The sequence below is a fragment of the Helianthus annuus genome, chromosome 2, assembly GCF_002127325.2.
Source record: "Helianthus annuus cultivar XRQ/B chromosome 2, HanXRQr2.0-SUNRISE, whole genome shotgun sequence".
NCBI lineage: Eukaryota > Viridiplantae > Streptophyta > Magnoliopsida > Asterales > Asteraceae > Helianthus > Helianthus annuus.
In genome coordinates this window covers 15746312-15769305 of record NC_035434.2, presented here as the reverse complement: position 1 = coordinate 15769305, position 22994 = coordinate 15746312, and the positions used below count along the sequence as shown (strand labels likewise).

The 22994-nt window shown below is 36.7% G+C and overlaps 2 long non-coding RNA genes across 10 annotated transcripts; both read left to right on the top strand.

The window, feature by feature from the left end:
• Positions 1-1729: 1729 nt before the first annotated feature.
• Positions 1730-3858, top strand: LOC110911548. 3 transcript variants are annotated; one of them, XR_002577024.2, is made up of 5 exons: positions 1730-1843; positions 1932-2114; positions 2208-2321; positions 2409-2557; positions 2695-2875. It is a non-coding gene; the product is annotated as an uncharacterized LOC110911548 (long non-coding RNA). The 3 variants fall into 3 exon arrangements; XR_002577014.2 differs by lacking the exons at positions 1730-1843; positions 1932-2114 and adding exons at positions 3332-3469; positions 3821-3858 and having other exon boundaries at positions 2121-2321; positions 2695-2821; XR_004871813.1 differs by lacking the exons at positions 1730-1843; positions 1932-2114 and having other exon boundaries at positions 2121-2321; positions 2695-2868.
• Positions 3859-3932: 74 nt separating this feature from the next.
• LOC110911538 lies at positions 3933-12804 on the top strand. 7 transcript variants are annotated; one of them, XR_004871789.1, is made up of 9 exons: positions 3935-4102; positions 4172-4348; positions 4443-4633; positions 4823-5159; positions 6329-6388; positions 6491-6592; positions 6737-6849; positions 7103-7178; positions 12661-12804. It is a non-coding gene; the product is annotated as an uncharacterized LOC110911538 (long non-coding RNA). The 7 variants fall into 7 exon arrangements; XR_004871795.1 differs by lacking the exon at positions 12661-12804 and having other exon boundaries at positions 3936-4102; positions 4823-4980; positions 5076-5159; positions 7103-7550; XR_002577013.2 differs by lacking the exon at positions 12661-12804 and having other exon boundaries at positions 3937-4102; positions 4823-4980; positions 5064-5159; positions 7103-7550.
• The last annotated feature ends 10190 nt before the right edge of the window (positions 12805-22994 follow it).

The following is a 22994-nucleotide window of genomic DNA, read 5'->3' as shown; positions in this document are numbered from 1 at the left end:
AGGGGATCAAAGAGTTTGGACCCCCGCAATCCAATACCAGTGGGTATTGAAGGAGGTCCTACTAAATTTGACCCAGGTCCTTTGCATGATCTATACACTGAACAATGGCAAGACTCTTATCAAACCGTTCCCTTAACCCTCGACCAGGTAGCCAACATATCTCCATATAGACCGTGGAGATATGAATGGTGAAAATCTTTTATTATATATAGACAGTAAAATAATGTCAAGACACCACGGACAAACGATAATGAAGAATCACCTTCAACATAAGAAACTAGTTATTAAAGTCATTAATACATAACCAAATAAAAAGTGCGAAAAGATTAAAAATAAAAAGTATTACACTAAACACTTGTCTTCACCAAGTGATGTAAGAGACTTAGGCAAACATGGCCTTTGATTGTCAAGAACTCTTACGATCAGTCTTGGATCCCGAGATGACTCACACACTCTATGATGGATGATGGTGGTAGATGATAGTGTTGTGATGGTAGTGGTGGGTGGGTGAAGTGTGAGAGAGGTGGTGTGCCAAGGGATGGTTTGCAAATGAGCCAAGCACCCCTATTTATAGCCTGAACAGCAGCTCGGGCACGGCCCCGTGTCCATCCTCCTTCTCTTTCTTCATTAATTGCAGTTTGTCTGCATTAGTTGACCACGCCCCCGTGTCCGCTGAGCACGTCCGCTGAGCATGACCTTGTGTGCAGAAGCGTATCTGTACTATCAAGATTTCCCTAGATTCTGCGAATCTTAGAGTTGACCATGGCCCTGTGTTCGCTGAGCACGACCCCGTGATGGGTGATAGAAGTTTCTACAACTTTGTCTTTTCTGCTGACACTTGGGCATGCCCCCGTGCTCATTGAGCACGGGGCATGTTCAGCCTTCTGTTCTCTTGTTTTGCTTGGGAAGATGCTGTCGGGGAGGCCGGGCATGCCACGTTTGTTCCTTTTCTTGTATTTATGTTAGATTTAGCTGCCTTTTTGCTTCTTTTGTTCATTTGAGCTCATTTAATCCTGAAAATACAAAAGGAAGACAAAAACACGCTTTTTCCAACATTAGTACTAAAAAAGGGTTAGTTTTATGCCACAATTAATATAATTTATATGTTGCATTTTGTGCACATCACTGATACATATAGATGCACATGTGCATTTCTAATATTGTTAACGTAAAAAGTAGTGTATTACACGTGGTAGTGTAAATGAAAATGCAATTGACTAATATTTGTAATGAATTACGGAATTTGTCAAAGAAATGATACCTATGCACATGTGCATGGATAACTGTTACTCGATTTTTTTTTAATTTTTTTTTATTTTTTTATTAACAAAATATAGCGATTTTTCCAAAAAAATAGTAAAAAAAATAAAAAAAAATTGGGTGCTTTTTAGACTTTTTTAGAAATTAGTGTTTGTGTTCACACTGGTTCTCGCCATTCTCACAATAAAGGGTGGTTCCTAACGGATCCTTCTCCTATGTATATATATCTATACTACTTTAATAAGGATATAGGAAGGATAGAATGGTAATTGAACAATGTGTTGAAAACACCCTCAATGCACAATGTACAAGTGTTAAGGCATAAAGAAACACAATACTTTTACCCTTCACCCGGATCCATCAAGAGCCGTCCATTTTCTTTCACTTTTTCACACGGATCATAATCTGACGGCTGTTTATGTGTTCACACGGATCCACCTTTCCCATTCCTTCTCTCTCACAACTCAGATGTCTCGCAAAACTCCAGATCCTCTCTCTCTCTCTCTCTCTCTCTCTCTCTACGACTCAAGAACATCATGCCAGATCTCTCATCAGATGTCGTTTCATGACAAGATCGTTGAAGGTCTGCAACCTTTGTTCTAGGAATCTTGAAAATCTTTCGTTATTACAATTTTCTGTAATCATTGTGACCACTACCGGTTGTAATGCAGTGGTTCCGACACCTGAGCCCAGGTGGAGGAGACTAGGGTTTCGGCGAAGATAAAGCCATCGGAGGCTGAACCACCGGTGCAGGTATCATCTTCATCATCTAAACTATCATTGTTGGGAACACGGATGCCGTTTATTGTTTACAATTAGATCCATTGGCAGCTATTGAACCATCTTTCTTCAAGGTCAGAACAAGTTTATCCTATAACTTCTTATTTTTGTTCCACCAAACATTCTATTTTTGTTCCAGCAAACATTCTTATACTTGTAAATTGGAGGTTGAAAACCCAATTAATTGAGATGTACGATAGATTACGGGTCGGAGCGGTTGCAGGCGGAACATATCCAGCAATTGGAGTGGATACAACCTGGTTAAGAAACAGGGCTCGAAGGTAGTAATATAACAATGCAGATTTATATGTTTATCTTTTATTTCACTCTGAATGATATGATTTATAATGTTTTATTTTCACTTGTAGGCGGTATACCTTCCATAAAATGGTCTGGTGTAGATGGAGAGGATAATGTTTTAATTATTGATTTGCTAGGACCGAGTCTTGAGGACCTGTTTGTGTACTGTGGGAGGAAATTTCAATTGAAAACAGTCTTGATGTTGGCTGATTAAAGGGTAAGTTGTGTATACACCATATTTGAACATTGTACCTCTTTTATATGGATGTCACCTTCCAGGTGGATTTATGGTTTTTCACAATTTAGATCTCATAGTTTCAATACTTGCTGATTATTTTTCTTCTATGTGTTTAGAATTTCGAATATATACCCTACAAGAGTAAGAATTTGAAGACTCGAGCCATTAATGCTGAAAGACCATTGATGGGGAATGAAATGTAAAGAAGCACTTACAAATTTTGGCTTTGATACTGCCTATAAGGTATTTTCTTTTATGTCCTTCGTTTTCATGTCATTGTTATATTCTAATGCTTCTTATATTGTGATGCATATGTGTTGTATACCACTTGTTTGATGAATTATCTGTGATAGCTTTGATTGGATTTGCGTTATAGAGATACGTTTTTATAGAGGTTGAAATGAAATGAAATTCAAATTTAAGTTATTTTGCATTCTACAGCGAAAGAAAGAGCTGCATTTTGATCGTCAATTATTGTAGCAAAAAGAACAGCAGTATTTTGATTGTTTATGTCAAATATATAGCCTTTTCAACTGCAAAATATACATTATTTTGCTGAGCCCTTTTGCCTATTAGGCTATGCGTATTCCACCTGTAGTTTTTAATCTAAAAAGAGTTGTACGTTGATTAGTGATTTCATACGTGAGAGAGCTGACCTTTTATTTAAAGGATTTGAAACAAATTCCATGTGTCAGTCTCTGACCTTTTATTTAACTTTCATCCTTGTAGTTTTATTCTTTACATTTCTTGCAGAATCTTGAATTGGGGTGAAGGAAATTAGGTCTCAAAATAAAAGCGGGAAGGAAATTGGATATCGAGAATCGATTGGGGAAGATCAATAGTCATCAAGCGCATACTTTTTTTTTGTGTAACATGCACATCTGATCAAAGGTAAATGATCTTTCTTTCTTTGATTGAAAAAAGCTTTATTAATACCACCAAGTGATCTTTCTTTCAAGGTTCATTATTGCTATTTGGTTTTCCAATTTACAATTCTTGATGTGGTATGTAATAGATGATACAGATGATACTGCAATCTCCATGATTTATAGTTTATAAGTGGTGTGTTCTTTATTTCAGTTCCCAAAGCATGAAATCCATTATATGTGTTTGATTTTATTTTAAAAATATATACAGATTTGATGAGATATGATTCTAAAAGATTTAAAATTATCTGTAAATATAATCTGGGTTGTTTAAAAGATAGGGTTTTAAAAAAATAACGTTGCTTTTTTTATCAAGCTGTGCAAGGTTCGCTCGGTCCAGCAACTCAAGCAAATGTTTTCTTTGCATTTTAGGGGGAACATGGGTGCTTCTCTCCCAGGGCATACAAAACACAGGTTATTGGCGGCAGCTCGCCATATTTAACATATAAAAAAACTTTATATGTTAAATTTGGCGGGCTTCCGCCAATGACCTGTGTTTTGTATGCCATGTGGAGAGATGCGCCCATTTTCCCCCTAAAAAGCATAGAAAACCTTAGACGATTCAACGCGCCGCAAGTCGAAACCGACAATGAATCAGGTAAAAACTCTAAATAGCTTTGCACTTGCATCAAATGATAGCTCTTTTGAATAAACTTATGTTTGACAGATTAGATCAGCAACTGATGGATGTTCAAACTCAGGCGAGCAGGAGTTGCAGCAGAAGCAAGAGCCATAGTAGAAGTCGAAGCTGTAGCAGAAGCCTGCAAACGTAGCAGAAGCCTGCAAGCATCATCTGGAATGAGCAAGTTGGACACCCAGTAGATCTCTACACAATTTCAACAAGGTATTGTTCGAGCCCTAGCATTTTTATTCTGCGAAACGTATGTTTGTTTGTTTACTACTGGATAACCATATGTGGTCACAACTTTTGCCTGAAGTGCTTTGAGAAATGGGTTGGTCAAGGGAAATGCACTTGTGCCATATGTCGAACCTCGATTCCTTCTAAGGCCACCAGACGTTACTGGCCGGCATACAAGGCCACCGGCGGTCCTTGTACCACTTGTAACTACACTGGTTACTATGACGAGAAGAAATGCCTGAGCAACTGCGGAGAGGCATCTCAAAGATGGTGAGGAAATTATTATATTACAAACTACTAGGGGTGTGCACGGTTCAGTTCGTTTTTAGCATTAATCGAAACCGTAACTAACAAAAGTATTTGATTGCTGTTTCTATTCTTTAAAGTATTACTAAAAAATGCATGAGTTATTATTTAATTTTTTCTTGGGTTAATGTTTCTGATTTTGGGCTTTGCCAGGTATCGAATATGCTTCCCCTCTTGAAGCGTGTATGTTTATCTGCCAGAATATCAGCTCACATTTCGAGATGTGGAATGATGGTGTTCTCAGTCCAGTTACTCTTTCTGGTCTAACCAAAGAGAGGAGAGACTTATCATGGCAAAAATGGTCTTATAAGGTCAGTTTCTATATTTTATGTGGTAAAATGGGCGGTCAGTTTCGAACCGGTTGACCGGTTTGATAAGAAAGCATCAATGGCAGCTCAATTTGCAGTAGAAGCTACTTTACGAAGAGTTCACACAGCTCAAAAAGACGACGGCATGCCCCCAATCGAACACCTATTGGTTTTAAATTAAGGTTTGTGCGGTTAATGCTGTTATGGAACAGTTTTTCAGTTAATCAGTTTTGAACAAATTTTATTGGGCTTGGGACCAGAGGTGTACAAACCGATATTTTTTTTTTCAAAACGAACCGGTTTTTTAAACCGAACTGGTTTCTTTGTTGTTGTGGGAAAACCAGTTTCCAGGGTTCAAATCGATTTCGGTTTATAAACCGGTTTTGGACAAAAAACTGATTTAAACCGTTTTTTACATCCAGTTCGGTTTTAAATCCGGTTTCAAAGATCGAGAATACGAACCAGTTACAAACCGCTGTGTCGAATCGGGTTGAAATTGGTATAAAAAATGATTTTGATCCTAAAACCAGTTTTTTTTTTTTAGATATTTACTTGGGCCAAATGGTGTGGTGAAATTAATTAAAAAATACCGCAATAAAAATACAACAATATTTTACAAGTAAAATAACGGTCTAATATAACATACTAGCCTAATACTTTTTTACAAAAACTCAAATTAGGACGGTTCGGTTCAATCGATTATGTTTTCCCCATGAAACCGAACATTTTGGTTAAAAAAAGAATCAAAACTGAACCATTGGTTAATTAAACAGGTCAGTTATTTCTGTTAAGAGTAAAGTTCACGGATGCTCCCTATGGTTAACTAAAATTTTGGATTTGGTCCCTCGCTTTTCAAAAGTACACAAATGGTCCTTGTGGTTTACATTTTGTAACACATTTAAAGTCGATGAAGTCAGACCTCGATTATATATTTAAAAAACCAAGGTTGGTTGACTTGTTGTAGTTGTTTATATTTCAGACCCGTCTTGACATGTATGTGGGTCACTAAGAAAATTTCAACAAAAGAGAAAACGGGTTAAAAGGATCGAGCGCAAAATAATATATTTGTGTGTTAACTAGCGCAAAATAATATATTTGTGTGTTAACTAGATCCAATCTGATAAGACCTGTTTTGACCCACAACGGATCAAATAACAGCATTTCAACAAAAAAAATGGGATGGGTCCGCCGAATGGGTTGAAAACAAAAAAAATGTTGATGGATTAACCAAATTAAGATGGAAGTCATATATGTTATATAGGTTTTGACACAACCCAAAACAAAAATGTTAATGGAGATTTACTAAACTACCCTCTGACCTCTGATGCGTTGTTTGTGCACACTATTTTAGCCGCCGTTAAGATGGAAGTCATGACGCCTGCAAATGAAACGCCAGATGAAGGCTGCATAGGTTTGACTACAATGCACTTTATGTTTATCATCATGTCCATCATTTTGTTCTAAGTGTATTATCCCTCTTGTATCTGATTTTTATTTTTTGTTCATTTACCAGCCATCGACTTCGACTTCCACATGCCTGCTATTTGCTCTCCTATTGTTAGGCCTGGCAGGCCTGCCGAGGTTGCACCTGTAGTGTCCAAGCAGTTATCTTAAGGTAACTATTTTGATCTTATTCTCCACATGCAAGGTACAGGTAGAAGCAGGTTAAATTCATGGTGAATCTGAAGGAATTAATTCAAGTATATTATGTTAGTTTTTATTATTTGTGAACAACACTTGGTATTTTTTTATTGTATAGCGTTAAAGTAGATACACGCCTCTTACTGGAGAATTGTTTCTTTCGGTTCTGGGATGATTGATTTAAAAGAGTTGTCATTGGTCAGTGGCAAAGCTGCTTGAGATGCATACCTGGTACCATTTCCAATATGTCATAACACTTATTTGTATAAAAATAAATTGCACACGTCTCTCTTTGTGTTTTCTTCCTCTTGTTCCACATCTTACTTTCCCCTACCCTGCAATCGCCCATTTCTTAAATAAGAATGACTCTAATCATCATTGAATACTTTGTTTCTGTTTTGATTGTTGTGTATATCATGCCAAACGGGTCATATCTACAGTGGAGGTATTATTTTTTTGACATAATATGATACTGCCTTTTCAGGATATATAATGTATGGATGCTGACAGTACCCTATTTGATGCTGCCTTGCTTGCTGCAACTGCTGCCTTCTCCCATTGTAAGTGGTTAGATATTGTGGTATTTCTCGATCAACTTTGTAGAAGAGGGGTTTATGCTCATGGTGTGTTCGAGAGTTGGCTACACCCGGCTCAGTACCGTACACGGTTATGTAAAGATGGCACAAGCTGTGCTAGACGTGTTTGTTTTTTCGCTCATCTTCCCGAGGAGCTTAGGTCGCTCATCTTCCCGAGGAGCTTAGGCCACTTTACTTTATATTCAAAATTATGTTTGTGGATAGTTCCAGTTGCGTGGCTCTACAGTTGTTCATACGTCTCCACCAGACGTCCGCCATCTCCACTTGCTACGTGATTGTTCTTTGTATGGATCGTCTCGCTCTCTGTCGTCAAAAGGGAAATACTTTAGTACCTAATTTGTCTGGTCATACCTCTTAAAAAACAGTCTGGCATCACATAATGTGTAGTTTATGAGTTCCGGGTAGGTCTGAAAAATAATTGTGTAGTGTGTATTAGGGGGTGTTTGTTTTTTCTTCAAACATCTTCAAGGGGGCTGATGTCTGCAGGCGCGCAGACGTTACCCTTAAAGACTGTTTGTTTTTTTTTCTTTAAACAGATCTGAACTCAGTTTTTTCATCTTAAAAAATAAGCTATGAACCCCTTACTTAAAACATCTTCACACCTCCCTCTTCTCCTCCTTCAAACATCAACCCCTCCCACCGCCGCTCCTCCTCTTCTCCGACCTCCATCTTCTCCCCCGGCGACCTACCTCCTCCGGCAACCTACCCCTTCTCTGACCTCCTCCCTCCTCCGGCGACCTACCTCCTTCTCCGGTGACCTCGATCCTCCTCCTGTGACCAGCGCCTTTTCCGACCTCCCTCTTCTCCTCCGCTGGATCGAAGCGGAATGTGAATTTTTCGTCATTTTTTGATGCGCTTCAGATCGGTATCAACTTATAAAAACAAACAGTCTTATATTTTCAGCTTGCAGATCTTCAGACCACATCTTCAGTTGCAGACATAAAAACAGATGAAATCAGCTTGCAGACAATTTATGTCTGCAAAAACAAACAGCACCTTAGATAATATGATGTTACTGGTTCTCCTGGTATATGTTTTAAGTTTAAAACACCACATGAATCATTAATTTATAAATCTCTCACTATATGTGTAAGAGAAAATGAAGTTCAACAAGTCTCCTCTTTAATTTAAAACAAGCACAAAATAAATCACTTTAAATCAAGTAATATGTAATCTAAATTTTTAGATGGTAGATTTTGGAATTGCTTAGCCTTACATGAAACATAGATATTCAACTTAATGCTTATGGCATAGATAAACCATACAGATGTGACGAATAAGAAAACTAAACGAGCATCACAATATGTCGTCACACTATTTTCTTTGTTTTCTACTGAAGCCGGTAACCGGCCGTCACACAATAACCACTAAACGCCATCACGAAACCACCAATTGCCGCACACCACTGATTCTCCGCCGCTGAAGAAGGCCGCAACCGACCCTCACGTTCTGCTACACTGCCACAATCGTCGTCGCATGCCACATCGGAAACTACATCCCCGTACATAGCTCTAAACTCACCAACCTAAGTGATATGTTTCCCGCCGCATCGCGCAGGTAAACGACTAGTATGTGTATATATATATATATATATATATATATATATATATATATATATATATATATATATATATATATATATATATATATATATATATATATATTTGGCACTTTTCTTTCATAGCTGTTTTATAGTCCAAAAAAACATTATGCATTTAGTCATCTAATTAGTTAAAAAATTTTAAAGGCACAATCTCAAATCTCATATGTTTTTTTTTATTGCCAAAAGAAACCCAATTATTAGGCTAATTAAATTGATATCTGTAAATAGAAAAAAAAAACCTATATATATAAATATTATATATTAACTGTCTTTTCCCACCACTCCATCTGATAAGCACATGACAACCCACAACCCGTAAAAAGCTGGTGGCCACAAGTCCCCCTGTTGCCCGCAACACATGTAGCTTTTTCCTCTCGACAAGCAACAACTCTATGGCTTTTTTGGAAAAATTACCGCGTAGGTTATCAAAAAACGGTATTTTGTGGTCCCCCATTTGCACGGACCTGCTATCCTAAAAACTAAGTTTTATTTGTATATGTTGTGACTCTACAACTTTGTCAACAAGCACACAAGTCTATGGAGCGAGTTTGGCCCTTTAAGGTATTTCTTAAACTTAGCATGCTGGCTTTCAACTCTGTTGGTTGCATGTTGACCAAAGTTGAGGATTGTGTTAGTCTAGGCTGAAACAAACCTTTCTTTATACTCTTTCAACCAGGCATTATACAAATAGTCCAAAACTTCTGAAAAAATAGAATATAGCGTTTTGTAATGTTTATATGTATATATGTATGGATGAATGTTTGTAAACTAATATAATATGTATTTCTTAAACCGTCGTCAGTCAGTCGCATGTAAAGCCGCTCAAAGTTATAATTGTATAGCGTCAGAGTGGGAGAACTACACAGTCGAGGCCAAGAAAGCTTGAATATTTTCCGGTCTTCATCCGTAAATTTTGCCCAACAATGTTTTAGAATATTCTGTGAGATGTGCCACCGACATAGCAATTTGGAAGCTTTCGAGAATACTTTATCGCAAGCATTCATCAAAGCTTGATCCCAATCTATTACTATCACACATGGCTTTATACAATCTACCAACAATTCTTTGAGCCTCTCCAAGACCCATAAGAAGTTATCTTGTTTTTCTTTAGAGACAAACGCATCTGCCACACAAAACGACTTGTGTGTCGATGTCACACCCACAACTTGAATAAATAGAAGTTTATACTCATTCGTTTTGTAGGTAGCATTAATCATCAACACATGTGGGAATGCACGCCACATGTTGTACGAGTACCGATGAACGAAAAAAACCCTCCTCGACCACATTTGTGGAGGGATTCACCCTAGTGAAATAAACGTACCTTTCTTCTTGCAACATGTTCTCCAGTATCTGCATTGGAGTTCGATCACCGTACATTTTGAGTTTAATCTTTTTTATCATGTTTTGTACGTCTTTTAGAATGCACACACTGTGTGGGTTTTGTTTTCTTAGGGTTAAATGTATATTCGTAGGCTCCATGTTTTGAAGATAAAGTCTCTCCGCCAGTGATTCTTCATCCGGGGTCAGCCTTCTCGCAAACACATGACCCTCGTGAAATTCTGCAGGCTCATGGTTATGATTGTTTTTCTTCTCCACTATGCTCCAATTGCCACTACTTGCATCTAGTTTCCCTATCAGACTAAAAGTACAACCAACCTTTTTGCTACCAGAATGCCGCCGAACTGTTTCTTTACTTTTGGGTCCGCCTCCACTATCGCATTGCAACCATATCTTCACTATCCTTGCTGACGAACCTTCGTCTTTTGTTATTGTTCGTTGGATCACAATGACGTAACCTTTCACAAATTCTCTTTTGCAAACCCAATTTTTCAACTCTTCAAGTGACCCAAATACCTAAAACAACGGCACATTAGAATTATGTATGTTGGTTGAATTAAATAGAATTCACATAAATAAAATTAATATATTAATTTGTGGAAAAAAATAAAAAAAAACTCGGGTTGAACATCAGGTTTGGGTTAATATGTATGACACAATATTCGGGTTTGTATGAAATTTCAGGTCGAGTTTGTACGAAATTTCAGGTTATACATTTTCTATTTTTTCATACCTAATAAACATTATATATAACTTATATATAACGAATAACACGTATACAAAATCATTTTTCCCTCTAAAATTATATAAACATTATATATGACGAATAACACGTAAGTGACGATTATGTCATACCTTTTTTGTTGTTTTCTAGTCCTTAGCACCTTCCTCGTACTCTAACTTGTGTTCGTTTTCCGTATTCGTGTTGCGGATAAATTTGAGCCACGTAAGATGGTTATGCCTCATCATCACAACGAAGCACGGACACAACCTCCTCCTCACCTCGATCAACGTCGGATAACCAAACGCTTTGGGAGACGTATGACTGGTTCGAATATTCGCCAAAAACATAACCAATGTCCCAAGACGACATCTTTATGCTTCACGGTTTGATCGGTCATTTTTATTTGTGAATTTTCATCATTATTTTGTGAGTTTTCAACATTTGAATGAAACAGTATGCTTGGATTAATAACATTTTCTCGGACGATAAGTCGCGTATAGGTCAATGAGCGCGTATACGGGTCACCTTTTCAGAGTTTTCAGTCTGAACTCGCTGCATCTCAGTATTCATACCTTAAATTCCTCGCACATCGTACATGTACGCCGCTCATAGGGCAATGAGAGGCATATAGGGTTTAATGCTTCAACTACCACCATCTTATATGCCACTCATCGGGCAATGAGAGGCGTATAGATTCACTTTTTTCTGACGCATTTAATGCTTTCATACCTTATACTCCCCTCATAATCCTATACGCTGCTTCTGGGGGGTGTGCACCTAATTGTGGGGGATGTATCAATACCCTTACCCTTTATTAAAAGGAAGTTAATACTCGCACATCTTTATTGCGAGAACCGCGAGAACCAATGTGAACACAACCTAAAATAGCTAAAAAAAACCTAAAAAACCCTAAAAAAACGTAACCCCCCCCCCCAAAACCTAAACCCCCACCCCCCCCCCCACCCCCCCAAAAAAAAAATAACCTAACCCCCCCCCCCCTAGCTAAATGCTAAAAACTAAAACCCCCAAAAAACCTAAAAAAAACCTAACCCCCCTACCCCACCCCCCCCCAAAACCATAACCCCTCTCCCCCACCCACCAAAAACCTAAACCCCCCACCCCCCAAGCTAAAATGCTAAAAACTAAACCCCTAAAAATCTAAAAAAATCTAAAATTTTTTTTTAATATTTTTTATTTTAAAATCGCTACTTTTAGTAGCCAAAAAACATTTAAAAAATCTTTTTTTTTGCTACTAAAAGTAGCGAATTTTTTATAAAAAATATTAAAAAAAAAATTGTGTGTTTTTAGGCATTTTTGGTTGTGTTCACATTGGTTCTCGCGGTTCTCGCAATAAAGGGTGGTTACTAACGGATCTTTGTCATATATATATACACACACACACATCCGAGTGATGTTGTACGGGGTTGACGATCCAAAATAGAAGGGCCATGATCTGTCTGCTAGGCCTCTCCAATCAATTTCATCGGAGTACTAATAGCTGGTATATGTGTCTGATTTACCTCTAATACATCTTGTGATTTTTTTATTGTAATTATGATACTAATTGTTTTCTTTAACGTGTCGTTTTACGTTTGGCAATTAATTAAAGGGATAACCAAATGGCTGATAGCACTCTCAACTTTCGATTTGTACCACACCACTCTCAACTTTCAACTTATTAGCCGATATCACCACCACACTAATTGAATCCTAACTCAGTTATTTTTTGCTGATGTGGCACTTGTGTGTTGACGTGGATTTTTTTGATGATGTGGCAGCTGAGGTGGCCACTGACGTGGCATCTGACTTGTCTTTTGATGACGTGGCAGCCGACATGACTTTTTTTATGACGTGGCATTTATGATGTGGCAGCTGATGTAGCACTAGTTTATTGATGTGGCAACGTATTTTTATAAGAACATTTTATTAAAAATCAACCCCCCCCCCAAAACCAAAACCCCCCTCCCCCACCCGCCAAAAACCTAAACCCCCCACCCCCCAAGCTAAAATGCTAAAAACTAAACCCCCAAAAATCTAAAAAAATCTAAAAAATTTTTTTTAATATTTTTTATTTTAAAATCGCTACTTTTAGTAGCCAAAAAAAATTTAAAAAATCTTTTTTTTTGCTACTAAAAGTAGCGAATTTTTTATAAAAAATATAAAAAAAAAATTTGTGTGTTTTTAGGCATTTTTGGTTGTGTTCACATTGGTTCTCGCGGTTCTCGCAATAAAGGGTGGTTACTAACGGATCTTTGTCATATATATATATACACACACACACATCCGAGTGATGTTGTACGGGGTTGACGATCCAAAATAGAAGGGCCATGATCTGTCTGCTAGGCCTCTCCAATCAATTTCATCGGAGTACTAATAGCTGGTATATGTGTCTGATTTACCTCTAATACATCTTGTGATTTTTTTATTGTAATTATGATACTAATTGTTTTCTTTAACGTGTCGTACGTTTGGCAATTAATTAAAGGGATAACCAAATGGCTGATAGCACTCTCAACTTTCGATTTGTACCACACCACTCTCAACTTTCAACTTATTAGCCGATATCACCACCACACTAATTGAATCCTAACTCAGTTATTTTTTTGCTGATGTGGCACTTGTGTGTTGACGTGGATTTTTTTGATGATGTGGCAGCTGAGGTGGCCACTGACGTGGCATCTGACTTGTCTTTTGATGACGTGGCAGCCGACATGACTTTTTTTATGACGTGGCATTTATGATGTGGCAGCTGATGTAGCACTAGTTTATTGATGTGGCAACGTATTTTTATAAGAACATTTTATTAAAAATCTATGAATTTAACGTATTTTATTAGCATGATGTTTGTTGCCATTAACGGCTCTCTAGCGCGGACCTGGTTATGAAAACGTATTCTAGACCTCCCGATACTCGCGAATAATTCACACCTTTAAAAAAACACAGTATGTCAAAAATGTAATCTGATAAATAAACAAAGTAAAAAAAAATAAAACAATAATCTTTTTTAAGCATTTCAAATGGTATATTAATGGATGAGGATAGTGCCCCCATGAAGTTTGATTAAATAATCTCCTTATCACAATGTTTATATTATTTTATTAATATAAGAGGACAACGCCCCCATGAAGTTTGATTATATAATTTCTTATCCCAATGCTTATGTTATTTTATTAATATAATTCATCTTCTTCATTTTTTATCAACTTTTGATGTTGCAAGCTTCCGGTGACCGGAAAATTCTTGTTTCCATCGACCATATAATTTCCGTTCATCTTATATTCACCTACATGCAAAGGCAGTGGCAGATCTAGAAGAAAATTTTAGGGGTATCGTAATTTGTTTTTACCTAAACCCGTCCTTGAGAATTTGAGGCGGCTAGTAAAAATGGGCCCTTAAAAACTTATTTTATCTAGGGTCATCCATAAGAATTCGAGAGCCGGTCCTTTTGCGTCTAGTGTGTGTATACATATATATATATATATATATATATATATATATATATATATATTATGATAATACTAGGTTACAGACCCATGTATTACACGGGTTGAATAAAAAAATATTAAATAGTTAGTAATAAGATTTCGAAATTATAACATGATATTTTGAGATAAAATATAATTGAAATTATGTATTAATTATATATAGATACGTGTGTTGTGAAACTATTTTTAAAAAATAAAAATGTTAATCAACCTTTCTTTATACTCTTTCAACCAGGCATTATACAAATAGCGTTTTGTAAGGTTTATATGTATATATGTATGGATGAATGTTTGTAAACTAATATAATATGTATTTCTTAAACCGTCGTCAGTCAGTCGCATGTAAAGCCGCTCAAAGTTATAATTGTATAGCGTCAGAGTGGGAGAACTACACAGTCGAGGCCAAGAAAGCTTGAATATTTTCCGGTCTTCATCCGTAAATTTTGCCCAACAATGTTTTAGAATATTCTGTGAGATGTGCCACCGACATAGCAATTTGGAAGCTTTCGGGAATACTTTATCGCAAGCATTCATCAAAGCTTGATCCCAATCTATTACTATCACACATGGCTTTATACAATCTACCAACAATTCTTTGAGCCTCTCCAAGACCCATAAGAAGTTATCTTGTTTTTCTTTAGAGACAAACGCATCTGCCACACAAAACGACTTGTGTGTCGATGTCACACCCACAACTTGAATAAATAGAAGTTTATACTCATTCGTTTTGTAGGTAGCATTAATCATCAACACATGTGGGAATGCACGCCACATGTTGTACGAGTACATGAACGAAAAAAACCCTCCTCGACCACATTTGTGGAGGGATTCACCCTAGTGAAATAAACGTACCTTTCTTCTTGCAACATGTTCTCCAGTATCTGCATTGGAGTTCGATCACCGTACATTTTGAGTTTAATCTTTTTTATCATGTTTTGTACGTCTTGTAGAATGCACACACTGTGTGGGTTTTGTTTTCTTAGGTTTAAATGTATATTCGTAGGCTCCATGTTTTGAAGATAAAGTCTCTCCGCCAGTGATTCTTCATCCGGGGTCAGCCTTCTCGCAAACACGTGACCCTCGTGAAATTCTGCAGGCTCATGGTTATGATTGTTTTTCTTCTCCACTATGCTCCAATTGCCACTACTTGCATCTAGTTTCCCTATCAGACTAAAAGTACAACCAACCTTTTTGCTACCAGAATGCCGAACTGTTTCTTTACTTTTGGGTCCGCCTCCACTATCGCATTGCAACCATATTTTCACTATCCTTGCAGACGAACCGTCGTCTTTTGTTATCGTTCGTTGGGTCACAATGACGTAACCTTTCACAAATTCTCTTTTGCAAACCCAATTTTTCAACTCTTCAAGTGACCCAAATACCTAAAACAACGGCACATTAGAATTATGTATGTTGGTTGAATTAAATAGAATTCACATAAATAAAATTAATATATTAATTTGTGGAAAAAAATAAAAAAAACTCGGGTTGAACATCAGGTTTGGGTTAATATGTATGACACAATATTCGGGTTTGTATGAAATTTCAGGTCGAGTTTGTATGAAATTTCAGGTTATACATTTTCTATTTTTTCATACCTAATAAACATTATATATAACTTATATATAACGAATAACACGTATACAAAATCATTTTTCCCTCTAAAATTATATAAACATTATATATGACGAATAACACGTAAGTGACGATTATGTCATACGTTTTTTGTTGTTTTCTAGTCCTTAGCACCTTCCTCGTACTCTAACTTGTGTTCGTTTTCCGTATTCGTGTTGCGGATAAATTTGAGCCACGTAAGATGGTTATGCCTCATCATCACAACGAAGCACGGACACAACCTCCTCCTCACCTCGATCAACGCCGGATAACCAAACGCTTTGGGAGACGTATGACTGGTTCGAATATTCGCCAAAAACATAACCAATGTCCCAAGACGACATCTTTATGCTTCACGGTTTCATCGGTCATTTTTATTTGTGAATTTTCATCATTATTTTGTGAGTTTTCAACATTTGAATGAAACAGTATGCTTGGATTAATAACATTTTCTCGGACGATAAGTCGCGTATAGGTCAATGAGCGCGTATACGGGTCACCTTTTCAGAGTTTTCAGTCTGAACTCGCTGCATCTCAGTATTCATACCTTAAATTCCTCGCACATCGTACATGTACGCCGCTCATAGGGCAATGAGAGGCATATAGGGTTTAATGCTTCAACTACCACCATCTTATATGCCACTCATCGGGCAATGAGAGGCGTATAGATTCACTTTTTTCTGACGCATTTAATGCTTTCATACCTTATACTCCCCTCATAATCCTATACGCTGCTTCTGGGGGGTGTGCACCTAATTTTGGGGGATGTATCAATACCCTTACCCTTTATTAAAAGGAAGTTAATACTCGCACATCTTTATTGCGAGAACCGCGAGAACCAATGTGAACACAACCTAAAATAGCTAAAAAAACCTAAAAAACCCTAAAAAAACCTAACCCCCCACCCCCCACCCCCCCAAAAAAAAAAAAATAACCTAACCCCCCCCCCCTAGCTAAATGCTAAAAACTAAAACCACCAAAAAACCTAAAAAAAAACCTAACCCCCTACCCCACCCCCCCCCCCCCAAAACCAAAACCCCCCTCCCCCACCCGCCAAAAAACTAAACCCGCCACCCCATCCCACCCCCCAAGCTAAAATGCTAAAAACTAAACCCCCAAAAATCTAAAAAAATCTAATTTTTTTTTTAATATTTTTTATGTTAAAATCGCTACTTTTAGTAGCCAAAAAAAATTTAAAAAATCTTTTTTTTTTGCTACTAAAAGTAGCGAATTTTTTATAAAAAATATTAAAAAAAAAATTTGTGTGTTTTTAGGCATTTTTGGTTGTGTTCACATTGGTTCTCGCGGTTCTCGCAATAAAGGGTGGTTACTAACGGATCTTTGTCATATATATATATATACACACACACATCCGAGTGATGTTGTACAGGGTTGACGATCCAAAATAGAAGGGCCATGATCTGTCTGCTAGGCCTCTCCAATCAATTTCATCGGAGTACTAATAGCTGGTATATGTGTCTGATTTACCTCTAATACATCTTGTGATTTTTTTATTGTAATTATGATACTAATTGTTTTCTTTAACGTGTCGTTTTACGTTTGGCAATTAATTAAAGGGATAACCAAATGGCTGATAGCACTCTCAACTTTCGATTTGTACCACACCACTCTCAACTTTCAACTTATTAGCCTATATCACCACCACACTAACTGAATCCTAACTCAATTATTTTTTGCTGATATGGCACTTGTGTGTTGACGTGGATTTTTTTGATGATGTGGCAGCTGAGGTGGCCACTGACGTGGCATCTGACTTGTCTTTTGATGACGTGGCAGCCGACATGACTTTTTTATGACGTGGCATTTATGATGTGGCAGCTGATGTAGCACTAGTTTATTGATGTGGCAGCTGATGTAGCACTAGTTTATTGATGTGGCAACGTATTTTTATAAGAACATTTTATTAAAAATCTATGAATTTAACGTATTTTATTAGCATGATGTTTGTTGCCATTAACCGCTCTCTAGCGCGGACCTGGTTATGAAAACGTATTCTAGACCTCCCGATACTCGCGAATAATTCACACCTTTAAAAAAACACAGTATGTCAAAAATGTAATCTGATAAATAAACAAAGTAAAAAAAAATAAAACAATAATCTTTTTTAAGCATTTCAAATGGTATATTAATGGATGAGGATAGTGCCCCCATGAAGTTTGATTAAATAATCTCCTTATCACAATGTTTATATTATTTTATTAATATAAGAGGACAGCGCCCCCATGAAGTTTGATTATATAATTTCTTATCCCAATGCTTATGTTATTTTATTAATATAATTCATCTTCTTCATTTTTTATCAACTTTTGATGTTGCAAGCTTCCGGTGACCGGAAAATTCTTGTTTCCATCGACCATATAATTTCCGTTCATCTTATATTCACCTACATGCAAAGGCAGTGGCAGATCTAGAAGAAAATTTTAGGGGTATCGTAATTTGTTTTTACCTAAACCCGTCCTTGAGAATTTGAGGCGGCTAGTAAAAATGGGCCCTTAAAAACTTATTTTATCTAGGGTCATCCATAAGAATTCGAGAGCCGGTCCTTTTGCGTCTAGTGTGTGTATACATATATATATATATATTATGATAATACTAGGTTACAGACCCATGTATTACACGGGTTGAATAAAAAAATATTAAATAGTTAGTAATAAGATTTCGAAATTATAACATGATATTTTGAGATAAAATATAATTGAAATTATGTATTAATTATATATAGATACGTGTGTTGTGAAACTATTTTTAAAAAATAAAAATGTTAATCAACCTTTCTTTATACTCTTTCAACCAGGCATTATACAAATAGCGTTTTGTAAGGTTTATATGTATATATGTATGGATGAATGTTTGTAAACTAATATAATATGTATTTCTTAAACCGTCGTCAGTCAGTCGCATGTAAAGCCGCTCAAAGTTATAATTGTATAGCGTCAGAGTGGGAGAACTACACAGTCGAGGCCAAGAAAGCTTGAATATTTTCCGGTCTTCATCCGTAAATTTTGCCCAACAATGTTTTAGAATATTCTGTGAGATGTGCCACCGACATAGCAATTTGGAAGCTTTCGAGAATACTTTATCGCAAGCATTCATCAAAGCTTGATCCCAATCTATTACTATCACACATGGCTTTATACAATCTACCAACAATTCTTTGAGCCTCTCCAAGACCCATAAGAAGTTATCTTGTTTTTCTTTAGAGACAAACGCATCTGCCACACAAAACGACTTGTGTGTCGATGTCACACCCACAACTTGAATAAATAGAAGTTTATACTCATTCGTTTTGTAGGTAGCATTAATCATCAACACATGTGGGAATGCACGCCACATGTTGTACGAGCACCGATGAACGAAAAAAACCCTCCTCGACCACATTTGTGGAGGGATTCACCCTAGTGAAATAAACGTACCTTTCTTCTTGCAACATGTTCTCCAGTATCTGCATTGGAGTTCGATCACCGTACATTTTGAGTTTAATCTTTTTTATCATGTTTTGTACGTCTTGTAGAATGCACACACTGTGTGGGTTTTGTTTTCTTAGGGTTAAATGTATATTCGTAGGCTCCATGTTTTGAAGATAAAGTCTCTCCGCCAGTGATTCTTCATCCGGGGTCAGCCTTCTCGCAAACACGTGACCCTCGTGAAATTCTGCAGGCTCATGGTTATGATTGTTTTTCTTCTCCACTATGCTCCAATTGCCACTACTTGCATCTAGTTTCCCTATCAGACTAAAAGTACAACCAACCTTTTTGCTACCAGAATGCCGAACTGTTTCTTTACTTTTGGGTCCGCCTCCACTATCGCATTGCAACCATATCTTCACTATCCTTGCTGACGAACCTTCGTCTTTTGTTATTGTTCGTTGGGTCACAATGACGTAACCTTTCACAAATTCTCTTTTGCAAACCCAATTTTTCAACTCTTCAAGTGACCCAAATACCTAAAACAACGGCACATTAGAATTATGTATGTTGGTTGAATTAAATAGAATTCACATAAATAAAATTAATATATTAATTTGTGGAAAAAAATAAAAAAAAACTCGGGTTGAACATCAGGTTTGGGTTAATATGTATGACACAATATTCGGGTTTGTATGAAATTTCAGGTCGAGTTTGTATGAAATTTCAGGTTATACATTTTCTATTTTTTCATACCTAATAAACATTATATATAACTTATATATAACGAATAACACGTATACAAAATCATTTTTCCCTCTAAAATTATATAAACATTATATATGACGAATAACACGTAAGTGACGATTATGTCATACCTTTTTTGTTGTTTTCTAGTCCTTAGCACCTTCCTCGTACTCTAACTTGTGTTCGTTTTCCGTATTCGTGTTGCGGATAAATTTGAGCCACGTAAGATGGTTATGCCTCATCATCACAATGAAGCACGGACACAACCTCCTCCTCACCTCGATCAACGCCGGATAACCAAACGCTTTGGGAGACGTATGACTGGTTCGAATATTCGCCAAAAACATAACCAATGTCCCAAGACGACATCTTTATGCTTCACGGTTTGATCGATCATTTTTATTTGTGAATTTTCATCATTATTTTGTGAGTTTTCAACATTTGAATGAAATAGTTCCAGTATGCTTGGATTAATAACATTTTCTCGGACGATAAGTCGCGTATAGGTCAATGAGCGCGTATACGGGTCACCTTTTCAGAGTTTTCAGTCTGAACTCGCTGCATCTCAGTTTTCATACCTTAAATTCCTCGCACATCGTACATGTACGCCGCTCATAGGGCAATGAGAGGCATATAGGGTTTAATGCTTCAACTACCACCATCTTATATGCCAATCATCGGGCAATGAGAGGAGTATAGATTCACTTTTTTCTGACGCATTTAATGCTTTCATACCTTATACTCCCCTCATAATCCTATACGCTGCTTCTGGGGGGTGTGCACCTAATTTTGGGGGATGTATCAATACCCTTACCCTTTATTAAAAGGAAGTTAATACTCGCACATCTTTATTGCGAGAACCGCGAGAACCAATGTGAACACAACCTAAAATAGCTAAAAAAACCTAAAAAACCCTAAAAAAACCTAACCCCCCCCCAAAAACCTAAACCCCCCACCCCCCAAAAAAATAAATAAATAACCTAACCCCCCCCCCCCCCTAGCTAAATGCTAAAAACTAAAAACCCCAAAAAACCCAAAAAAAAAAACCTAACCCCCCCTACCCCACCCCCCCCCCAAACCAAAACCCCCCTCCCCCACCTGCCAAAAACCTAAACCCCCCACCCCACCCCACCCCTCAAGCTAAAATGCTAAAAACTAAACCCCTAAAAACCTAAAAAATCTAAAAAAATCTAAAAAATTTTTTTTAATATTTTTTATGTTAAAATCGCTACTTTTAGTAGCCAAAAAAAATTTAAAAAAAACTTTAAAAAATCTTTTTTTTTTTTTTTGCTACTAAAAGTAGCGAATTTTTTATAAAAAATATTAAAAAAAAATTTGTGTGTTTTTTAGCTATTTTTAGGCATTTTTGGTTGTGTTCACATTGGTTCTCGCGGTTCTCGCAATAAAGGGTGGTTACTAACGGATCTTTGTCATATATATATATATACACACACATCCGAGTGATGTTGTACGGGGTTGACGATCCAAAATAGAAGGGCCATGATCTGTCTGCTAGGCCTCTCCAAACAATTTCATCGGAGTACTAATAGCTGGTATATGTGTCTGATTTACCTCTAATACATCTTGTGATTTTTTTATTGTAATTATGATACTAATTGTTTTCTTTAACGTGTCGTTTAATCGGTACGTTTGGCAATTAATTAAAGGTATAACCAAATGGCTGATAGCACTCTCAACTTTCGATTTGTACCACACCACTCTCAACTTTCAACTTATTAGCCGATATCACCACCACCCTAACTGAATCCTAACTCAGTTATTTTTTGCTGATGTGGCACTTGTGTGTTGACGTGGACTTTTTTGATGATGTGGCAGCTGAGGTGGCCACTGACGTGGCATCTGACTTGTCTTTTGATGACGTGGCAGTCGACATGACTTTTTTTATGACGTGGCATTTATGATGTGGCAGCTGATGTAGCACTAGTTTATTGATGTGGAAACGTATTTTTATAAGAACATTTTATTAAAAATCTATGAATTTAACGTATTTTATTAGCATGATGTTTGTTGCCATTAACGGCTCTCTAGCGCGGACCTGGTTATGAAAACGTATTCTATACCTCCCGATACTCGCGAATAATTCACACCTTTAAAAAAACACAGTATGTCAAAAATGTAATCTGATAAATAAACAAAGTAAAAAAAATAAAACAATAATCTTTTTTAAGCATTTCAAATGGTATATTAATGGATGAGGATAGTGCCCATGAAGTTTGATTAAATAATCTCCTTATCACAATGTTTATATTATTTTATTAATATAAGAGGACAACGCCCCCATGAAGTTTGATTATATAATTTCTTATCCCAATGCTTATGTTATTTTATTAATATAATTCATCTTCTTCATTTTTTATCAACTTTTGATGTTGCAAGCTTCAGGTGACCGGAAAATTCTTGTTTCCATCGACCATATAATTTCCGTTCATCTTATATTCACCTACACGCAAAGGCAGTGGCAGATCTAGAAGAAAATTTTAGGGGTATCGTAATTTGTTTTTACCTAAACCCGTCCTTGAGAATTTGAGGCGGCTAGTAAAAATGGGCCCTTAAAAACTTATTTTATCTAGGGTCATCCATAAGAATTCGAGAGCCGGTCCTTTTGCGTCTAGTGTGTGTATACATATATATATATATATATATATATTATGATAATACTAGGTTACAGACCCATGTATTACACGGGTTGAATAAAAAAAATATTAAATAGTTAGTAATAAGATTTCGAAATTATAACATGATATTTTGAGATAAAATATAATTGAAATTATGTATTAATTATATATAGATACGTGTGTTGTGAAACTATTTTTAAAAAAT